Source organism: Diadema antillarum, unplaced genomic scaffold (genome assembly GCF_040938485.1).
Source record: "Diadema antillarum isolate AM-2024a unplaced genomic scaffold, OU_Dant_1.0 seq00000248_RagTag, whole genome shotgun sequence".
Taxonomy (NCBI): domain Eukaryota; kingdom Metazoa; phylum Echinodermata; class Echinoidea; order Diadematoida; family Diadematidae; genus Diadema; species Diadema antillarum.
The window spans coordinates 2,110,636-2,132,208 of record NW_027271292.1 but is presented as its reverse complement, the minus strand read 5'-3'; the positions used below and the strand labels follow the sequence as shown (position 1 = coordinate 2,132,208).

At 38.8% G+C, this 21,573-nt stretch overlaps 1 protein-coding gene across 1 annotated transcript in view; it reads right to left on the bottom strand.

The window, feature by feature from the left end:
• The window catches only part of LOC139729622 (uncharacterized), a 76,897-nt gene that overhangs the window by 3,614 nt on the left and 51,710 nt on the right, over nt 1-21,573 (bottom strand). The window lies entirely within an intron of this gene.

Below are 21,573 nucleotides of genomic sequence, written 5' to 3'. Positions count from 1 at the left end.
CACTAAAATCTTGTAAAAACAGAAGAAATGAGAATTAGACCACAAACAAAATGTAAAGAGAGAGCAAATTTAGATCGACGGGTAAACTGGCACATGTAATGAGGTCCATATAGAAGAGCGCCATCTGAGTTGACAAGCCATATAGTGTCCCACACTGTTTTGTCTGGCAGAGGCATAAAGGCACCACTGCATGGGGCTGGGACACCACGACAGAGCAGGCAGAACAAAACAACAATAACACATCAGTTGATGTCAACACTATCAAAAGGAACCTTGCATATTGTTCACTTCTTATTGTTAGATACTTGGACTGTCTATTTCTTCTTGTGTGTCTGTTGTTTTTTTTGTGTGTGTGTGTGTGTGTGTGTGTGTGTGTTTATCCCTCCTCAGTACAAAAGTACAGCCCCCTAACCAGTTTTTGCTGGAGATTTGACAAGGTGATGCAACATTCCTCAAAACATGTATTACCTTTAAATCATGACTTCTGAGGGCAAACAGACTGTTTTCACTAGCTGTGCTTTCTTGGATTTGCAATTATCTCAGACAAACACCACATGGAGAACAATAACTGCAAACTTTATTTTGATAGGTCAAGAAGGAAATCCATTCTAGTATTTGTCTCAGAAATACAGATTACCACAAGATACAAGGCCTTTTCTTCCCTGCAAAACACACAAAACATGTCATTCAACTCAGTACACTCACTCTGTGTTAAAAAAAAACTGAGTTTGTGGACAAAGAGACAATTTTATATTACCAAAATGAGAAAGGAAGCCTCTGCAAAATAGAGATATATGAATACCATGAATTGAACCAACAGTTAAAACTTGTTGAATCATGCTAACAAAAGTAGACTCCAGGAAATCTCAACTGTGGCAACCATCTGTTCAACTTCACATTCTGAGCTCACTGCCCTTTCATGCAACCATGTTGTGCACCTATCAAATCACAATGAACACTTAAAAAGAGAAGGGAAAAAAAGAAAGAAAAAAGTTCCTATTCCGTCATGGTACATTAAGTTCTGGTGAATGATGCCGACTATAAAGTCTCCTTTTTCTCACAAAGGCGGCAGATTGTCCATCAATACATTGACCTTTGGCAGTTAAATCTGAACTTGTGTAATAATTCAGCTTTGACAGAGTCAGAAAATAAACTTCGATGGCGTGTTCACTGTCCTATTCCCAACAGAACGAGAAAGCCAGCACTGATAGGTCTACAAATGTGAGGAAAGAAATCTTTGTTCATATTCTGATGTATGTGAGGACACTTTTATCTACTCCCTTTCATATCAATGAATATGAAGTGGTCTATTTCAGCTTTATCTCCAATATCAAAAAGGCATTCTCACATGATACACACTCTAACGAAATGGAAAAATTGAATGAAAGAATGTATGATATTTTGCTATTTTTCTGTTCTGAAATACAGAAGGGTTAGTGGGTCAGAGATTCCGACATAGCACAAATATCAGAACGAGTTCATCAGATGTTTGTATTCTATCCACTGAGAGTATGGATTATGGCACAATGTTTGCAGCACAATATATTTCACTAAGTTTCAGTGGTTTGGAATTTGAAGTACACTATCGAACCAAATTGTATCAATTCTCCCTAAATCGAATGAAACATGTTTGAATGAGGACTATTACTCCCTCAAGATAGTTTGTCATTGCAATTACTTTGAAATAACTTCTTGGAAACCGAAAGTATAAAAAGATTTAAAATAATCTTATCACACAATTTCTGGATTATGTCTTTGCAGGACTAGTGCTATTTCTGGCTCAAACCAAGACAGCATGCTACTACACTGGCAGCATCTCACATCCTCTCCTACCCAGGGAACTCAACGCAAACATTCCAATCTGTCTCTGGTTTATTTTTCTCTTTTTTACTTTACCTTTCATTCCCCATTTCATGCAAGTTCTGAATGATGACTCTTCATCTTTTGTTTTCCATAAGTTAACTGAAAAAAGCCTACAACTGACCAATTTCCAAAGTTTGCCATTTTCCCCCCTATAGTATAGGTCCTACCTGTTCAACTGAGTATTCACTGCTATTCATATCAGGACAGTATATATATATATTTTTTTTTTTGAGCATGGAAGAGTTATTCTAGAAGGGATCCAATATTAAGAAATTTAGACTCCTTCATTCATGTCATATTTGTCATGTTTCAGAATAAGAGAAAGATTCAGGCAGAAAGATATGCAAGTGAAGACTACAACTTTAAATGCAGATGAATATAAGATGCACAAGCACACATACATACAGAAACACACACATCCACAAAAAAGAGACAAACAAATACACTTGTATATACCCAAACACATACACACACACACACACACACACACATACACAGAATACATACACAGTGTTGCTATGCTACATATTCATAAATACCTTGGGAGTAATTCAGAAATCTCAAAGCATTCATAATAGCTTATCGGAGGCATTGATCTACTGCAAGTTATTAGGCATCATTTATTTCTCAAATGACCCATGTCGGCTTTCATCATGGTACCCCCCTTTCTGATCTATTTACCAAACACTCCCCCACACATCACACTCATTCAAATTCAACTGCAGCAGCTGCAGGCGCACAATCTGACCACACTCAGGCATGGTTTATTCAAGAACTGCTTGTCGATCTACCTGCACTGCTGAGGATTGAGTAGAATTTCAATCACCTACACCATCTCAACAAGAGTGAAAAATTACGAGATGAGATCTCTCATGATCTACTCATAATTATAACTTACTAACAGAATAAAAACAAAACAAAAATCTACCCTCAGTTTCTGGATGCACTGTAGGTAGTTTGCAAAGTTTAGTATCTCTGTAAGAATTTGTTACTCAATAAGTGCAGCAACGAAACGTGACATCAAGCAATACATTTGACTTAGTTCACATTTAATCATTATGACTCGGAAATGAATATATGACCGTATGACAAGCCCAGCCCTCAAACAAACAGGTTCATAATCTTGCTTGTAATATCATACATATTCACCTATAAAACCCTTTTGGTGTTTCACCAGACATAGTGATCGGATGATGCTCCATTATGCATAAGACAAGAAATATGCACTAACAGTAATTAGGGGCTCCTTTAAGATCTTTCCATAACTTGGCTTTTTGCTCTTTTCCGTTCACCAAAACAGAATGAAAAGAAGAGAATTTGTTGCAAACAAGTCTAGCTGCACAGCCTGTTTCATTGCTTTCTTTGTCAGAATTCTGGGTCTCCCGTGAATGGATGCAGAACGGATGTCTCTGGGCTACACAGGGAATTACGAAGAAATGTTCACCGCCCTTTTTTTCCTCTTTCTTTCCTTGCATTCTTTAATTTGTTTACCAAAATTCAAACACAGGACCTAATCTGGGAGGCTGGTGAAAGGGGCAGGATTTGGAGTCTCATGAGTAAACATATTTCCTCACTAAAGGTATTTTTGTTTGCCGCACTGCTAATGGAATGATGAAGGTTCATTCATTATCCTAATCATCCCTAATATAATACATAATACCAGATAACGTCTTGGCACTCCTAGCTCTGTGCTATGCAAGGACAGAAGTTTCTAGGACTTCACTTTATTTTTTCCGGGGGGGGGGGGGGGGGGGGGGGAGGGAGGTTACTGAAAAGAGCTATCAGACCAGGCACTGCATTTCTGGTGTACAGTATATACTATAAGCCTCACAGTGTCATGCAATGGAAAATGAGTGCACTAACCATTTTTATCCTCCCCAGAATATGCTTCGGGTAGTTTTTCTTCTCAAGGAAACTGATTTCTCGCAAATCCTGTCTTGGTCTATGAACACTATTCTCCAGGCTTATCAAGATGGTCTGGCAAGATGGATGAACAATACACATCATACAAGGCTGCCACCATTCCAAAATCAAAATCAGGGGATTACAAAGAGCTTTCGACGAGGTAGTACAATGCTGCATGCATTTCAATAGGTAATAATAGATCCAAAATCCACAATATTTTCTATACTTGTGTCAGGACGCCAAGAAATGAATAATTTTCAGGAAGCCTCCTGCAGAATCACGGATACTTGGCTAGATAGATAAAAGTAAATGGGGAATGTTAGCACAAATGAGAGACAGTTTTTCCCAGCATCATGCCCGTCTTGTCTCCATGGATACCAAACTGCACATCTCTCTTTCTTCCGCCAACATCCTAGTCAACTGTCCACTAAACTTTCTTACCACTTGGTAAGTTTCAGTGACCACAGCTCTCAATCTGTAGTTCATGTTGGTTTGTCAGATGAATGTGTATTCTCATTGTGACCTTTGTCACTGAAAATATCATGACGAAAGAAAAACTTGATTGGCATCAGAATTACAGATAGCAGATATATATCTCATAAGTCAGTCTATCTTTATGTTTGCCAAAGTTCTTACGTTAATAGTAGGATGCCACTGAAAAAAATGACCCCCCTCCCCATCCTCCCGGCAAAAATTACCACCCCCCCCCCCAAAAAAAAAAAAAAAATGGAATTTGCTCACTGTTCTTTCAAGTACATTATGGAAATTCTGCATTTTGATGTACTACAGCAATTCAGGCAATGCAACGATACACAAGCACAATTTCGACACTACTCTCTCTCCAATTATGGCCGCACAAACGTCATCCACAGGCTGGACAACAAAAGCAAATCACAGGTGGTCAGTGTTACTGTGCAGAACAGAAAGGCTGGACACACGAGGGCGACAAAGGAAGACGGAGGAAGAAAAAAGGAAAGAGGCAGACATACAAACAGGCTGGCGTACAGAGAGACAAAGAAACAGCTAAGAAAAGAGATTCCTCATCAAAAGAGCACCTTGACATGGGCGTCGATTATTCCATCAACCATACAGTAAATTGCTATTTTTCTTTTTTTTTTTTCTGTCGGCTCCTGAGTCTCGTGGCGCTGCCATTGAGCTCAGACGAAGTGGAAGTAACTGGCGTAGATCAGCAAATCAATAATTGTTACCGCTCTATGAGAATGGCACAGTTGCAAGAAGGCGATATGGAGAGACCGAGAGCACTTCCTATTGTCAAGCCAACATAGATGCTGGACCCTAAAAGCAGTATCAATTACTTGTTATTGTCTTGTATCGACGTGTTGTGGGATTATCTTCACTTACACCTGGAAGGACAACCTTTTAAATTTGTCTACATTGGAAAACTTTTACAACTCTAGATGGATATCTTTCCTGGATAAAAAGAGAGGGAGGAAAATTACATGCCATGCATGTACATGCTTTTTAAATAACAATTAATTGGTGATGTTCTGTTTTACTTGAAAGTCTAATTATTTCACTACAATTACAAAAGTGCCAACGTTTGAACCCTGGACCTTTTTGCTGAAAGCATAGAGAGTAATCCACTACACCGCAATACCTCACTCTAATATAGCACATGTCTGACTAATCAATGAGTTGGAGTTACACATCCTTTACATTCACAGAGAAAAGAGATTACAGTACAGCGATATCTGAGGGGCATTTTTTTTTTCTAATGATATCAAAATGCAGGAAGGGCCTCAAGAAAGCGCCAAAAAGTATGGGGATACTCTTCAATATATTGCATGCATCACTTTTAATCAATGGGACTTAGTTTGCGGTTAGAGAGAAGCTAGGTGAACAAAAGGTGTGTGTGTGGCGGTTAGAGACTGTAGCTTAGGCCAAGCTAACACCATCCAGGTATCTGTGATGAAAATACACGCCACCTAGCTGGTGTGAGTTTTGTCTTTGATATGTCTCCAGGACTGTGAGGCAGATATAAAGTATCAGTTAGCCAGGAGAATTAGACACCTCGGAAATTTGATGAAGAGTCGAGACCTTCAACCCGACAAAGTCAAAATTAGAGGTCATATCAGAGCTGTGAAAATGCCATCACAAATGGCGACAAAGTTGGTATAGACTTACACAAAGGCGGAGGGTTGAATCATATTATGACATATCACTCATACCTCTTGTGACGCCTGAACATAATATGTCTGGACAAAAAAAAAAAAGGTAATGAAAATCTCTCACGTGCTGTGGGAGCGTTATATTACCAACAAATGGAGCCAACTGAATGATAAACAGGCACAAATTCTACTGAACTTCTACTGAGAGGTGATAGCACACTATCACTCTACAGATATAGATAGATATGACCATAAAACATAGATACAACCATAAAAACTTGAACACTCCCTTTAGGGTTCCGCATGAGATTGTCAAACACATGATATACTAAAGGTCAATGACCTGTAGTGATCCCATATTGTGAATACAAGCTCTTTGTAGCATTAAATAGGGGCAAAGAAAAGACAAGGGAAGTGGCAGTGATGTGACACAACATGCATTCATGTCTGACCACATCTTATGAACAGTAAGGTGGTCCTACTTTCACCACTTTTTTAGTCTTGAGAAAACAAAACCACGAAAAGGAAATGCAAGTGATCTTAATACTCATACAATCTTATTCTTGGAGATTACTGAATGGTTGTTGATGGTGCTTAAAAGTCATTGACACCACCTTCTGTCTTGTTTGTAAATAAATTCCTGCATGACTATGTACATTCTAGATTTTAAAAAAAGTCATAACGATGTATATACACTGTATAGTATGCATTTTACTTGTCAAAAACAGTCCCTTTTTGTATCTATTTTTGTGTGTTGCCATATCCTTCACCCTTTCCTCAAGGAAAACTGCGGTCATCACGATCAGCGGTCTGAGTGATCAATCGTCCTGCCATTGTCAAGCAAAAGATCGCTTTGATCAAGTGCCCATTGTCCACTATTGATCGGGTGAGGCCTGCTGGACCGGTTGCCCATTCTGTGAGACACTGGAGGAGTGTCTCTCCCCATTGTTTACATCTTTGCGAAGGATGGGGGAGAACAGTCCTACTTCTTGCAATAACCCATTTCAAACTCTTCCTTGCTTTATATCCCTCCTTGAGCCGCACAGCTGGTCATATAAATTATCAATTGTAATGTATCCCTATGGAGACAGGAATATGATGTGAAAATATCAATAACAAAAGAGATGGATCAACCAAAAAGTTTAGTAGAATTTGACGAGTACAAAACATATAATAGAATGCTTTCATATCCATAACTATGAATGTACAGTCATACATGGTTGACACCCTTTATCACAGCATTCAGGGGGAAACCTGCTACACTACATTGAACACATGGCAATAACACTGAATGCATATGAGTACTTTACAGTAGTGAAATTTTTGCAAGAGTAAGATATACAATTAGTATTTCACTGCTCATTTTGCTCATTGTGGCTCAAAGTATTGTACAATGTACACTGACTAAACAACATAGATGCACCAAAGATAAAATGTCCTTCAAATTCTAACTTTGGAGAGATCTACCATCTCAAGCTTGTGACAAGGCTTTGTGATAAAGTGTTGTGAGGTGTGAAATAAGCCTCTCTGGTGACCTCAAAATGTGTTGATTGGCAAACTTGTGACCAACTAAAGCTGAGATTTAAGAGGCATACGGAAATTAGATACTCCATGTGTGAGACAATCACACATCCCTTCACACAGCAAAGAGCAACTCATGTCACCTTTAGTAACTCTGAGTAGAATAGTATTTCATCCCCCCAGCTCCCCATCTTATCAGCCAAGTCTACCTCCCCCTTCCGCCTCCCCCCTCCCCCCCCCCCCCCCAAAAAAAAAATACACAGAGGACTTTCAGAGTGACTTTGACGTCAATGTGAGATTCATGTAAAGATGTAATAAAAAATATTTTTAATAACAGAAATCTCATTATTTAGTTATTCAATGATGTCAGGCTAAAATGTTGACAGAACTAGGTCACAAATTTGATGTGATAACATCTCCTGAGATTGCTCCTGGGAAATCATCAAGGCAGCCACGTGCCTGGAGGACAGGGGAAAGATATGTGGCTGTATGTCATGTTGCCATGCCAACTCATGATTCATCATATGTAAACATCTTAAATCTTCCATCCTTGCACCCACTAATATTGCAAAAAAAAAATTATCTTCATCATACTCGACAACGTCAAAGGGAACTGTTCAGAAGTCATCAAGAAAATGCCTTTGACCTTAGGAAATATTTTGAAAGAGTCATAGAATTTAAAAAGTAACACTAATGAAGAAAAATCAAATTTCACTCAGTCTGAATTCATTGGATTGTGTGTTCCTGAAGGTGTTTGTCATTTTGTTGCCTAGTAAGAACGACCAGGCACTGTTTACAAAGGAAATAAAAAGGAGTGTCTCATGCAGAAATGTATGTACCCGAAAACACATGATGTTGATAAAATAAACAGCAAAAACACATTTCTTGGGAGAGGATGGGTTAATGGTAGCACAAACAGACAACACTTGCAAAATATTATAGCAGTTCTGAGGAACAATAATTACCTCATTGTCACTATAAGTGTAACACATCGTTCCATATGTTGTATCCATAGTTTCAGTATTAAGTTATCTACGAAATTTGAGTTGAATGGATGATTCATTGAAGATGGATGGAAACTTAGGCATTTAAGAACATAATATGATATTACATGTCTTTCGTTCTTTCTGATCATGAACAAAGATAAAGATAGAGTATGATATGTATCATTTTCATACTAACATATTACCACGATATAGTTTTGGACACAACTTCCTATGATAAGGAATGGATCAGTCATAGGTTTTCAAGTCACGCTCGCCCATGCTCTGATTATCCCAGTAATGCATATTTTAGGATCAACTTTCAAAATTTGGGTACAATCAGTGGGGTGGGAGGAGAGAACAATCCCGACCATCATTGGTAGGCAGTGTGCGCAGCAATAAAAATATGCGGAAAACATTCCATGGTCTTTCTTGGATACAATCTTAATATGGATGTATTCCGGCAGCAGCCATGATATGCCTGGAAGAAAATCATCACCTGGTAGATTCTGAAATATCACCTGTTCTATTTTCATCAAACAAAATTGGCCTCACGAAGAAAGTTGATTTCAACCGTTGAGATTCGAGCAAAGTTGAGAAAAAGAAAAGTTTCAAATTAGTATTCCTTCCCCCCCCCCCCCCCTACTTCCCACCTGTCCTCAGAGAAAGAAGGGGCTGGAGGGCAAAAGAGGCACTCTCGCCCCTCTAAGGAGCTCCTAACAGGTGTTTGATGGAGCCCCTCTCCCACGGCCTCCTGGTTAAGATTCACCTGAGCTGCTCTCACCTGCCTCATCACTTTCTCTCTCCAAGCTACGGCATATGACCCTGTTTTCACTTGATGCTTCTGGAACAGTTCAAATTGCCGATAACTATAGATAGAGAGTATGATTTGATTTTTTTTTTTCCCCTTGAAGAAACTGTGGGAAACATTTGCCTCAACATAAATTTCCTTCTTGAAGGCAATGATGTATCAGATAAGCGTACTTGTGTTTGACTATTAAAATGAAGTCCACTGTTCAAATGACTGAAGTTTGGTACCACATTCTTTAACGAGTGTAAGATAAAATTTCAGTCATCATTTTGAGAAATCTTCAATTTGCTCACCATATACTAATACAGCATTCAGTCAATATTTACAGCTCATCAGTAAGAGAATTTGTTTGATTTTGATTGTAATCATGCACCAAATTACACAGATAGTCTACCCAAAATGTTCTATAACATTGCACAGTATGCAAGCAAAACAATCAAAAGTTCTGGAAACAGTTTGTACACACCTGTTAAATCTTAGAACGAGATATCAAGGGGTATATTTGAAATATAGCAGATCATGAAGCCAATGCCAGGAGGTCCCCATCTCATTTGGAGCACAGTAGGTTAATCTCCACAGAATAAAAGTGTGCTGGCGGAAATTTGTGCTTGGAACAGCACCCAGTGGAAAGTGCTCCCTGAGGCTTAGGTTCCTCTCAACAGCATCACTCAGGTGTGGCATACATTACACCACTCAAGGGGGCAGTGGCCTCCCACATCACTCCATTTGACAATCCTCCAGTTAGAAACATGAAAACTGCATGAATGTGGTCAAGTGCCATCCTTTCTCTTTATCACACAAAAACCAGGGCACAGGTGAGGCCAAAACATGGGTGGGTATGTACTCAAAAGGTTGAGGGGGGGGGGAGGAATTGGGCAGGTTTTGCATTGTTGGAGTTTCTCAAAGATTTAATACTTTGGAAGGTAATTCTCCATCTTTTCAGACAGACTGACAAATTCTGCACTGTTTCAGTGAGAGGATTTGTTGTTTCAATGAAACCTTGGGTGATAACAGGTCATATAACGTATATATATTTTCCATTATCAGTTTATTTTTCAGTGGCTATAATGATCAGATTTTAGATCAAATCTTACATCACTGCAACAACTAATTAGTGGAACAAGCCATTCTTTGATACCTGCATGATTTCTGTTGTATCACAGATATCCTGAGATGATATTTGCCATGATTAAAATGAGATGCCTGCTAGATTTCAACCAATAGTACTGAGAGGTTGAGCTTTGCAGAATTAAGGTACTCCTTGGAAATATTTGTGAATGCCGATGCAACGAATTGTAATCTTGAGCAATAAGGTGATTTCAGTTCCACATCCCTCAGTGGTCTCTGAGTGAGGCAGGTAGGTTGAAACGTAAAAAAAAAATACAGACGGACAAGAATAAAGTTTCCTTTCAACCTGCTCTCCCCATTTGTCCCCCTCGATTTAAATTCACCTGTGTTCTAGAGTTTCCTGTGGGTGCGAGTCTCCTGACAGCTTTCAAGTAAAGGTAGCGTATGAATAATCAGTCCAGGTAATCATAGGGGCCAGCTAGAGATGCTGCAGGTTTCTACCTTACTCCTCCTCTCCTGCTCCACTTCTGCCTCTGTCTTTTCTTTCTCTTCTTCTGCTTCTTCTTCTCTTTTATTTTTCTTTTGAAGGGGGGGTGGGTGGTTGGGCTCCCTCTTACCTCTCCAGAGCTAAAACTTTCTAAACATAAGTAGCTGCCAACAGACTGAGCAACAATGATAGATGGATATATAATAAAAGATTGTATCACTATATCTGAAGTTGGAATAGACTTTTTCCCTCTTGTAAAGTGAATGGGTTGAGTATAGAATGCTGCTCATTTAGAAATAAACTCTGATATTACCTGCTTTCCCCCTTCACATATTACAATCTTTGCAATAGACCAGGTCTGAGTAACAACTGGTGCATGAGCAGATACAGAGAAAAATGACATAATGAGACATAGTGTTGTAATGAGCAATATCAAGGACAGGGCCTGCATGGTATCTTTACATTGCAGTGAAAGAACATTTCTACATATTCAACTCAAGGGAGCTTGTCAGCATAAAACAAAGATAGATTTTGTAAGTGGGTGATATCTAGCTTCATAACTGCTCTCTTTCAATGGTTAAAAATTCTGGGTCATTTGATCCATCACTAACTGCAAACCGGTCTAATGCATCATGATAGATCCATGCACAATGAGCACTGCAATGTACTTTCTTCTTGGATTAGCAACATTAGAACAATCCAGGTTTGAAAATAAAAATGGCATCAGGTACATGTTGAGTGTAAATAACTCTGTTGAGAATAATCTCTTGAGAAATCTCCATTAGCTAATGAGTTGTTGAGTCCATCATTAATGCATCTGGGACACAGGCATCACCTGTTATCAATTTACATCTTGGTCACCACGCTTTCTCATTCATCTCACACATCTCTCTCATATGACTTTGTATGTTGCACGTCATAAACAGAGCCAAGAAGATTTACGATGCCTGCTTCACAAATTACAGTCGGGAGATAATGGCCACTATGGCTAGACTCTGTAAATTGCTGGTCGAGGTGCGAAATCTGAATGCAAGAATGCGGCAAGTATCGGCACGTTGGCTTCCACATGCCACGATCCATGCAAAGTTGTCTGTCACTCCACATTCCCATTCTTACTCTCTGTTGACTCTGAATGAGTTAAAAGTCTCCCGCTTCTTCAAAGAGTCACAGAGCACTTCAACGGAGTGACCTGGCTGTCATCTACTGGAGTGTTTTCCTTGGAATGTGGGTCACATCTGCCATTTCCCCCAATCCTTGTGTATCTTCTTTACTTTACTGCCACTCTGTCATGTCTTATAAAGATTCCCTTGTGCCTGTTTTTACACCTTTCGTTATTCTTCGGTTTGGTCTTCCACTCTGTGGGTTTACTTTTTTTAATTCTGATTATAAAGAGGATGCAATTTTACTACAAGCAGGCTCCTGAAAATAAGCAAATACAATTGTAGCTTTGAAAACTCTTCTTTTGTGGTCATCATTCATCTTAAAGAAAAATCATATGGAATCAGGTTGCAAAAACAGAGGTATTTCATGCATCATACTGCTTCTATGATGACACTTCACAACTGCCTTCTTGTACAGGCATCAGTGACATATTTATCATCTTTCAAGTGACCTCAGGCAGTACACATATTGCAAATGAATTGAAGCTCGTAATTATGCCTCTGTACAAAATGTATATGCATATTCAATCAAATCTGGTACTAATGGACAAATATTAGCTGGAGAAAGACAAAAGTTGGTGTAACATCTACAGTAGATTAGATTACGATTATTGATTGATCTAATGTACATGGAAAAAATAAGAGGACAGATATATATGCATTGGCTATTTTGCATTACTTTCTTGTTACAAATCACTTTGAACACACTCACAAATTATAGCATCATAGATGAATTATTTCAAAGACTTGGAATCTCTGACTGGTAGAGGAACAGTCAAGAAACTTGGCAGCATTGTGAATAAACATCTTAAAACAGGCACTTGTGAATAAACACCTTAAAAGAGCTACTGGTGAAGAGGTTGAATATTCTGTGACAGAGATTTTGCCTTGACATTGCTGGCTAGAATTAAGTTATATGATCTGAATAGGTCAATGACTTGCATGATTGCAACATGACAAAGAATGTAGTTTATGGTACTTGTACTAGTAGTAGAGGTAACAGTGATGAAATCAACTATACGAAGATAATAGCACACTCTGTAGGGAAGATTTACTTGTATAATAAAAGTGTCAGCAAATACATTGACTTATTCTTCTCTCCCTTCAATGCTGATGTAGAGAACAGATGATAACATAACACATTCTATATGATTATAAAATTAATTTGGTAACATACTTTTTTCTCTTGTAACACCAACTTTACATCCAACATCATCCTGACTAATGCCGCATTGTATACATATGTACATCATTCCTCCACAACGACAATATGTTAACATAATATGCTTCATTTCAATTCATTTTCACCCATCCCCATACAGGATGCCAATTATGAATTGAAAGCTAACTTTATTACAGAAATCCAAGCAAAAGCAGACGGTACAAGACCTGATGAATGGAACCGCAGCCAGTAACTCAATGTCTGACATTGTACTGGGATCAACTTGCATTCAGCTCACGTGTAGTCCCATTGCTATTCCCAGCCATTCACTACAAAGATAACCAAATGCCAACACTGACAAAACAATCTCTCGCTTGCTGTACATACATCTGTAACATACACGTACTATTCTGTATCAGGATATTAGGTCTTTGAAAAGTGTAGCAGCTACAACGTTATGTACCAAGGTATTGTTCTCAACAGTAGCACGCCAGGTTCCTTTACAAGTTCTTGTTGATTTTGACAAGAAAGAAACTCCCTTAGCAGGAAGCATTGTCTCTCCTTCCGTACAATCTCATACAGGTAATTATTCGAGGCACACTTATGTATTTCATACCCAATGAGAAGAATTCTATCCTAAGGTGTCTTTAGTAACACTGGTTTGCCTTCCCAGACTGGTAGTGATACCACATCATCCCCAGATAAGGTTAACTCTGTCACCCTTTCACAAGCACTATTGACACCACAGACAGGTTGCTAAGGGTAATGAGTGAGCTCATGTCTGTGTGTGGATGCATGTGTATGTGTGTGTGTGTGTGTGAAAGTGTGTGTGTCTGTGCTTATCTTTTCAAGGTCAATGCACTTTTTATGGCAAGTACGGCATCCATAAAGACAACAATAGACGTCATGGTTGCTCACGCCAAAATGACTCCATTTATTCTGCTGATGATTGCTACACATTATTGGCTACCTGCACACCCAAAATACTGTAACATCAAACATTATGCTCAAAGGCGATATACAACTGTATGTTAGCCCAAGTGTGTTGGCACGTAAGTCATACAGCCTTGTAGAGTGGAGCAAACTGCTTTCTGGAACAGTGCTAACACAAACACTCTTTTTTGTTTCTCCACATCTCAAACAGCTGCAGTTACTGGTACTTTTGACTTCTATTTTGGGATTTCCAAAAGAGTGCAAATATCCTCTCAATCCAAACTCACTGACAGGAGTCAATAAATGTAAAAAATTCTTGTTCATCAGACAGCCTTGTACACCAAACGTGACAATGTGTTTCCACAAGATGCGATCCGCCATTCTTTCTTGATAGCTCTTACCCCTTCTGTGCCAATGAATAAAATGTGCATAGATTTCACACAAATACCAACTGGAAAAGAGATTAATGGGGCACGCAAGAAGGTTACTGTAAAACAAGGAATTTTCGCGTGCACTTTAATTTCGCGAATTTCGCGAGCGCCAACATTCGCGAAATCAAAATGCATGCGAAAGTCCTTGTTTACACTATATGCATTGAACGCCAGTGGCACTTCGCGAAAATTTCATGCCACAAAAAAGGCTGTCAGCTCCAATTCGCGAAAAATTCATGCCCCGAATATATCATGTTTTACAGTATGTACTCCTTCATATGTTTTATCACTCTTCCATTTATCATTTCCACCAGCTCATCAATCATCTATCCTACAGCCATTCAATAATCTATCCTGCGATCCGTCATTCCCTATACCTTATTCCATTCCTTATTGCCAGTCTTGATACCACTCCTGTTGGTTCACGTTTTGTTGAGCTACCCTGTACTAAAATCCTAGAATAAATTTTACTTTCATTCTTGCTTCCACTGTCCCATTCATACAAATCCCTGTGCTTTTGCGGAGCTACTTTGCATTATCCAAACCCTTATTTCTCCTCCTCTCTTCAGTCTGTCTGTCCGTCTCTTTAGTCCAACCTTTACTTCACTTCAATGCATTTACATGACGACATGCTCAATTCCCAATTACGATTTCCCTCTGTACATTCTAAGGGGAGGGCCAAAAACGTGCCGCTGACTTCCTGGGGAGACAATTAGGAGAGGAGTCCTCGTTGGCGAGTGTCGGTAAGCGGAGGAAGCCGCCACTGATGGGGGGCCTGGACATGACCAGAATGCATCCTTGCAATTGCTTGGTATCTCTGGTATCGCATCTTCTCAAAATATTCTGCCACTTTTAAAGGTGCAGTGCAGAAGTCTTGGTTTGATCTTCGTGCTGGTTTTCACAGCATCAGCATCAGCCCTAATGCGAAGCAAATCTTAATCCCTCTTGATTGGACAATAAGATCATCCCTCACTTTACCAATGCTCTCCTCATCAGTAATTTTCATACAGTGTCTGAATTATGCAAATATTTTGTTGTGCTGCATCAAGCCAAAGATCTGTTCAAATCTTTATAAGACAGTGTATATCACTTGTATATAACCAATTCATATCAACTTGTGAACATCAAAGCTGGGAAGAGAATTCTCAATTTTCCACAACATGGTATTAACTGTCTATGAAAAGCTAGAGAATAAATGATGGCTAAGATTGACCATGGAAATGGAGGGTAGATATTTCACATAAAACAATTAAAACATGCCAAGAGATCATCTGCAATAATTCCACCTTGTATGCAGTGAATGTAATTTTGTCATGTTAGTTAGCAGGTGGATATGTAATTTTGTCACATGGAGGGAGGTACTTTCTACGCTGCAATAGATGTAACACGCATCAACCTGGGCTACACCATGCAAGTCATACTGTAAAACACTATATTTTCACGGAATGAAAGTTTCGCGAACTGGAGCCGACAGCCTTTTTTTTGCGGCATGAAATTTTCGTGAGTTGCCTCTAATATTTGATGCGTAAAGTGTAGACAAGAACTTTCACGTGCATTTTAATTTCGCAAATCTTGGCTCTCGCAAAATTCGTGAAATTAAAATGCACATCAACATTCCTTGTTTTACAGTAGTTGAGGTGAGCTGATGGCAAACATAATAGACCAGTGATCCCTTTCTATGGTCTGCATCATAATGACCTGAATTCATGAAAGTGGTTTAAAATTAGACCATGGACTAAAATATTGTAAGCGTGAATTAGGCATACCTTTGATATGGGCGTATCAATGCACTTTTGTCACTGGATGTCTATTGACATGCACAATCCGTCAATCATATTTACGCAAATGAAATTTCCATAAATCACGATTTAAAAACCACCTTCGTGAATTCATGCCAATGTTTCCAACTGGTTGTCAAAGTCTTCAAATACACATACTCTCTTTAGGTTCCTTCTAATAGATAATGATACAAAAATGAACAGCAAAACAAAATCTGAGAGAAGTAATATCTAAGTTCATTGATGTTTTCATTTCGACAGCTCTACTAAGAATGTTTCCATTTCATTCACATGATATACTGTATACGCCTTACATTTCGTGAGTCTAGGTTTTCGCGAATCAAGACTTCCCGACAATTTCGCGAGTGGTTAAATTTTCGATCATGGAGCCCTGTATTGAACGAAGAAGTGTACACGCGTACGTGACATTCACATCGGGATCAGAGTCAATATTTTCGCATGTCTTTATTTTCGCGAATAGCACCTGACTTGCGAAATTTGCGAATTTAAAAACCTCGCGAAATATTCAGCGTATACAGTAATTACTTACATACAGAGTACGTGTGGATAGACTGCCACCCTGAAAAAAAGTGTGAACTATATTGCAATCTACTTGAACTAAATTGCAGTTTGCATTAACAATAATCATTAAAACATAGATTTCTAACTGCTGTGTCAAAATAGGCAAGACACTATTGTATGTTACATACCGAAGACTACAAAAAAACATGTTAAAGATACGGGAGTGTCCTACGGGAGAAAAACAGGCCTATTAATGAGGTTGTTTTCATTGTCGGTAATGGGAAAGATAAAAGGAAAGTGCAGGGTAACATTGTCCTCCAGGAACGTACATCTCTTTTTCCTCTCCCCCAGGATGGCATCCTTACACCGGGCATCCCGACTGATGATGGCAACAAGCCACTTGTGATGTAGCTTCCTATCTCAAACAGCCACATCACTCACTCTCTCACTCTGACCACCATCCATCTAGACTCCACACCAGACCCCTCATCTATCCCCTACTGCACTCGCATCCCAGTAGATCCCATGGATGAATGTACTCACAAGCACACTCACCTAGAATGACAAACCTAAGATGACACTAATGAATCCTTGCCTACGTAAGCACAATCATGTGTTATACAGACAGGCACAGTATCAGGCAATGGATTCTGTGAAAAACATTCTTTCAAGAACAATCTGCGCAGAATGCTTTTCTACATACTCATGAAAGTGCTCTCATTCAGGCAGCATGCAACTGCCATTTGAAATTTGAATTCACAGGATGACAATGATGATGATGGCTTCTTGTATAGTGATGGTATCCGCCTTTGAAGGGCGCTCATGGTGCTTGACCTACAATGTCTCAACTTCAACTTTGTAACAAGAAATCAAATTACATGACAGAGTAACAATAAGGAAATAAGGCAGAAATGAGAGCTGTATTTCAACATCTACTGTAGATATATGTAGTTGATGCTAATACTGTAATATATCATTTTTTTTTAATTGATAGTGCAGTTCCTCATGACAGATGGCCTGTGCTACGCAAAAATAAGATTTACTTTAAGAATTATATTTCTGCTTGATCATTTTTTTATACTTGGTCTAACTTAAAAGCTTAAGTCCACATGTTGTTGATACATCATTGGCTATTGACACTTACAACTGTAACTACTGACAGCATAAACATATGGTAAAACGAAGGAGAAATAAAGTATTTGAAAGTGTAGTTTTGGCAACAGTATCAAAGAGCGCAAAACAAGCAAAAATTTCCATACAGAGAATTTTCCATATTAACAGTTGCTATCATTTCACATTTTCAAACTCTTTTTGGATATACACTGTATGTGCTTCTCCACAGCTATGAAATAGCTGTGTAAAAGGAGCGAAGTATTGGAACGATCGTTTGTTTTTGTAGCTTTTTCTAAACTTGTGTGCATGTGTGTATGTGTCTGTTTTCCCTACATGACATTTGGGCTTCAGTTCTGTCCTCGTATTTCTTGTAATCAGCTTTATCAAATTACTGTTGCTTGTGATTCCCCCAATTCTCTGCTTACTTTTCAGCCATCGGGCTCGAATCTCTCAGCTCCTCTCCAAGTTGGTGGCTTGATAGCTCTTTACGACCCCCTCTTAACATTAAGTGGGTTAATCAACAGAAGAACAGTCATCTAATGCACATCATTCCGCATGGGAATTTCACAAGAACCCTTCCCTTCCTGATCATTTCCTCGCTCATTCTTCAGACAGTGACTCACGGCCATAACTGGAAATAAAATCTACCTGTATGAACGGCAACCATTGGCTAATTCTGAGAAAATTCTCAAGTGTTCCGCCTGAAGAAAGAGACTACTGGTCACTTTGCAGAGAGCTGATCTTGAAGGTGACAGGTGGTAGAGACTGATCTCCTTGAGAATGGTTATATTTGTCTCCCGTCTCCAGAGTATCATTTATCAGAAGTCCTTCAAACCGCTGTGCATCATCTCAAATTGATTTATCACAGACACCCCTTGTATATACACTCTGTATTCCCCACAACCCAATCAGATGTCCAAATATTTCCCCCTTAATTACTTCCCAGAGGAATAAATCAACCCAACTCATTTCCAGGAAAGCAACCTTATCATATTGACCCGCAGCTGAAATGCACTCCAGCAATTCTAACTTCAAATGGATAACTGTAATTCATTACTGAGATAAATAATATCTAAATTAAACTATTCTTCATAGAATAGATTCTTTGCTACATCCATATCCTTAAATTCTCATAACAACAGAAACACGCTTCTGTAACAAGAACTACACAGAACAGACTGCAAACTTGGGATCTAAATCAAATCTTGTATACAAGCATTGCCCATTGCATTAAACTGCAGTGGTCTTTTCTTAATCGTGATATTATGTCTCCTGGTATAAATGGATAACAATATGATGCAAATGCACAGCCGCCTTCATGAAAAATATGACACACAGCATGCATATAATATTCTTATGGTGAGATATTAGCGTATCCTTGCATGAGATTTGGATTCTGTGTGTCTAGATTGTCATTTTCAGGGAGGTGGAATTCACACGATTTATTCATAAGATTTCATCTTTGTCTGCTTAATCCATGCAAAGCCAATCAACCCTGAGTCTTGGTGGAGTCTTCTCAAAAGTGACTTAACATGGCTGCTTGCATCCTAATACCATCCCTCTTAACCATGATTAATTGGTCAGAACCTCTCTTCAGATGATGTCATATCTTCATTGAGATCCATGCATTTGTTGACAATTCAGTGCTGCAAACCGCACCGAGTTGCATCCATCACATTTGTCGAGTGACGGATGACTAACGGCACAGAGAGACGAAATTCTTTCCACCAAAATTAGGGATATGTTTCCAACATTCATCTCGGAAATTGACAAGATTGAGATCGAAGGGAAAGAGTTCGTGACACACAAGACAAGATCTGACTCCTCCCCTTTCAATTTCTTTTGCTGAAATGTGATATTGGGGAGCCCCCCCCCCCCCCCCCCCATCATGAAGAATGAAGTGTGTACGAATGTCATTGATGAGATATCAATTATTACATGAACACGGTGGGCTGTGGCACAGAATGAGACCAAACTGGAAATAATTCCACAGATATCTTCCTCTCCTCCTCTTCTTAAGGCTCACTCATGCGGGACAGAACCCTCATCCCTCGCCAAAAAATGTCTCCAGCTTGAGAAGCACTGTCTGTGGTAGGAGCAGCACCAGGAAATTGAAATTGATTTTGCTGCCCGAGTTCAGGATGAGTGGCTACATTCCTCAGTCTATTGTAGAAGAACATCTCAAGACCCTGGCTATACTCGGTCCATCAAAACTGCCTATTTTTTTAACCCTTACTCAAAGAAACTTGAACATCTTCTATGGGTTGATATGAGCAAGTGCAGAGAGTTCACTGGTCATAAGAATAAACACGCAAAAGTATTGCTGATCTGCAAACTATCCTTTAAAAATTGTTTAGCATTTATTACCCTTAAGGCAACATCCTTTGAGATCACTTGCTCTTTGTTTTGATGAAAATGTGATTTGTAAAACATATCAGGCTTCGAAAGTACACCTTGTGATCACTAAAAAAAAAAAACTTGATGCACATGCCTTGTTAAATATCACTCCTGTGTTAAGTTGAAATGCAGCGATTAGATGAATTTGATTAAAGCAGGAACAAAACATCAAAAAGGTCAAATGAAAATGTATTCCATTCTCTAAGTTTTTTCCTGCAATGTGTATGGCATATCATAATAATGGCAAAAGGAGCTCACGGAAAAATGATAACCTACTAGCAAACAAAAAGAAAATAAACTTACTTATATTATCTTTGAGAACTTTGAAAGTACTCTGACACCATTTCAGCCAAAAGCCTTTAATAGCATTCCAATGATTTTGATTTTGCTATTTTTCTCTCGCTGCTCTGAAAGACGAGAACTCCATATGAGCTCACGTTTCCTCAACATTATGGAGCTCTTTTGTGGATTATGTTCTGCCATTATGTGTCCATCGTAGCAAATAACTCAATGCATTGTTCCTTTCAATCTGCCTAGAGTCAAATTCTATTTTATAGTAATGACCAGAAAGAAACACAGATCACGTTCCATGGAGCACAGGGGATGAGGAATTCCTAGCTGTGTTTTTTTGTGTACACAACATTTGTATTTTATACAGTATGTCAGGATATTTGTGTATAAGGAAGTTTGTTTTATTCTTGTTTTGTTTTTTGATGGAAAGTGGAAAGTGTGCCTCATAATTAGGAAATAACATTTTAAAATAAATATACCTCAAATAGTTGTTTTGGCCTAAAAAGTTGGGTTAATACTTATTGTACTTCATAATTTCAGTTTATAACTGCAGATTCTGCATCACCTGCCTGGCATTAATGTGCAGCTTAATTTTACCATAACCTCTCATTTTGCACACATTTGCAAGCACACACACACACACACACACACACACACACACACACACACATACTCTCTCCCTCTCTCTCATTCTCTCTCTCCTTCTTATCAAGAAATCCTTCTCTAAACTAATTTCATACTATTCCAACTTATCCCCCCCCCCCGAAAGGGGCAATTCAAATTAGTATGTGAGGTCTGTGTTGCATGAAATTGAAGTGAGAAATACAAAAATATTAGTTTTTTTTTTCATCATCTCTGAAAATGATAATATTCACTTCAAGCAATTTCCAAATACAGCCAACTGTATAAATTTCATTCACATGTCTCTGAGGACAATTTTCCCTTTTTACATAACTCTATCTGGTGACTATTGCCTTAAAACCTCTGGATTTCACAGGCGATAGCTGATTGTCAGCATA